A 2,984-nucleotide genomic window follows, 5' to 3' on the forward strand; every position below is an offset into this window, starting at 1 on the left:
TCCACATCAGGTAGTTATACATGCAAACAAATCATATGACTCAATTAAGGTTGTAATGGGGCTTAAGGTGGTAGGTGTGGCAAATATTTGGGAATGTGGTGCTTAAGGTAGTGAAGTATTACTACAACTTTTGAACGAAACATCCCACACATCAAATAAATTGCAACACAACTATGACCCATTTTTCTTTCATCTCACCTCCTTTATTCTTCATATAACCCAAGTAATGACTTCCAATATGACATAATTCAAATGAGATCTCTCTCTTAGAATTTTTTTTTTTTTTTTTTTCAATTTGATTTTCATAATTGCTCTTGGAAATCTTACTTGTCATGTTTTTAGGAGTTCTCTACTTTAGCTACTAGCTAATGAGGATAGAGAAGAATTTCTTTTGCACATGTAATCAATCATATTTGTTCTCTTTCTTGCAATCTTTTCATTCATACCAACAACCAATTTCATAATCCACAAGTTAATCAACCAAAAATTCCTAAATACTTCACTACCAATGGTAAAGAGACGTATTTTTGGAAAAATGAGGAGCTCATAATGTAGTTGTCAAAAGAAACAGGCTCAGCTCAGAGTGGTTAACTAGGGGAAATGAATGCAGGGAAGGTTATTTGGTCTTTTGGTGCAAATTCCTACGTGAGTCATAATCATTTTTGTTTAGACATTGTATAACTAATGCATCAATGGAGAGAAAACACAAGTTCTAGCATCCCTCATGAAGTGGGCATACACACAAGAAAAGCATGACGTTAAGGCACAGAAGCTCACAGTTAAGCCTAAACATGCTTGCAGGACATATAGAGTGCCACAATCTTGATTCTTATCATAGATCTAAGTACAGTTATGCCATGCCTTGGTGATCAATCATTGTTTCGTGTCCATCAACAATCCAAAGTCAAAACAGCATTATGATAGCATGGGGCACAGGGAAACAACTATTCAACCTTGACTTTGATTTTTCTCTCTTTTTTTTTTTTTTTTTTTTAGCAGGCTTACACATCATACATGGTGAAGACAAAACAAACCAAAAGAAAAAGAAAGAAAGAGAAAGAAAAGAAAAACACACAAAACACACCAAACACACAAAAAAACTATGCTAAACTGAACTACAAAAGCTGTAAACTACCTAAGAAGTGATAGAAGATACCATATGTGCAGTGAAGATCCTCCCCCAAGCTGAACTTGGCAATGTCCGCATTGCAACAAGGAGAAGGCAAGGAACACGGCCCTCAGTCGGCCATAGAATCGGAATCAGAATCATCAGCAGCAGGATCCTGAGTACCGGTGCCTGCGCCACTCCCTCCAGCTCCACCATAGGCGGGGTTCCAGGTGTACCAACTGGGTGGGGACCCGCCTGTGCGATCGTACCAAGCCTGCAATAATCATCATACATAGGGAACATAGCAAGGCGTGGTCATCGTAGATGGTGTCTACGCGGCGCTCTAGGCGCTCTGAGCTTGAGTGTTGCAGTCATATTCAGTTCCATACGCTGCAACACACTCATCATCCCCTCAAAGTCAGCAGTAGGGGGAGGGGTTGGGTAGAGGAGGAGGGCATGAAGGAAGAGGAGGGCATGAAGGGGGCGGCCTCTCGCCTACGGTAGACGTGTGGAGGCTCAGGTACGGGACCAGTCTCAGGTGGGTGGGCCGCATCTCCAACAGGAAGGAGATAGGTAGGTAGAGCGGCATTCCCTGTGTGGTCATCCTCTATAAGCGGCTGGGCTAAGGTGGGGTCTGGAAGAAGTATAGACTGGTTAGCGGCAATCATCCACCTATAATTCCGACCACTAGGGACAATGTACCGGGCGCATAAGAAGTGGTCAAGGTCAAGGTAAGAAGGCCCCGGAACAGCATTGGCCCGAATCTCAACATGGCCGAAATGACAGGCGATGTGGGTGACTAGTCCCCCAATGACAATAGGTACGGAGGAACGGACACTGCCATCCTCCTCAAAAGTGGGGTAAGTCGTAGAAATCTTATGCAGATGATGCATAAATGCATACGCAAGATCAAACTGCATAGGCATGGTGACGGGCCACAGATAAGTGCCAAGAGCACTTAGTTCCTCAGTCCTAGAGGTGTTGGGTTCCCACCGCCCAAAGATAGTACTCCCCAAGAATTTTAACAGGAATCGAATGCTAGGATGATGGACCGACTTAATCTGTAAATGCTGACAGTTGGGTGGTCTAACACCAGTGAGGGCTTCCCAAAGTTGGCCTAGCAGAAATGTTCTGGTTTCTTCCTTTCCCCCCTAACGGTCATACCAAATAGTTGGCAAATTGGCGAGGGTCAGTCTCCTATCCACATTGGAAAGCGAAAATACAGGACATGGTCTTTTGAGCGTGTTTTCGAATCTCTAAGGAACTTAGAAATTCTAGGGTCAGGTCCGCATATGTGCCATGGTACAAGGTGAGGAATTGTTCTATTCCCATACCAACAAATAATGTGCGGGTAATTTCAGCAATACCCAAAACATGCAAGAGGTCACTATGAACAAATCGGGTGGGGCAATCATACGGTGCTTAAGTTTTTGAAAACGCACCTTTTGAGCCTCATCCTTGAAAATTATATGAGGAAAGTCAGGATCTACCTCAATTGCAGTAGGTTGAGAGCCACGTGTACCTCGTCGACCCGCCATTAGAGATGATGAAAAACCTGCAAAAACAGAGCAATGGTGGAGAAATTGAGAATTTCACAAAAATTTGAAGGAAATCATCTCATAATGCACATAAAGTTTGAAAACGCAATTTCAAGGTTAATCTAGCAAAAATCACCATAAAAATCAAACCTTTACTCAAGAAAAACCCAAAGAGGAGGAGTGAGAAGAAGGAGGAAGAGGAGAGAGAGTGAGGTGGAAAAGTTTGTAAGTAAGATGGGGAATTTGGTGAGGATGAGTGAAAGATTAGAAATTTTGAAGAAATTTGAGAGTGGAGATGGTGAGGAAAGAGAGAATTGGGGTTAGGGTTTTGAGAGGAG

Source organism: Beta vulgaris, chromosome 4, assembly GCF_026745355.1.
Source record: "Beta vulgaris subsp. vulgaris cultivar EL10 chromosome 4, EL10.2, whole genome shotgun sequence".
In the NCBI taxonomy this organism is placed as follows: domain Eukaryota; kingdom Viridiplantae; phylum Streptophyta; class Magnoliopsida; order Caryophyllales; family Amaranthaceae; genus Beta; species Beta vulgaris.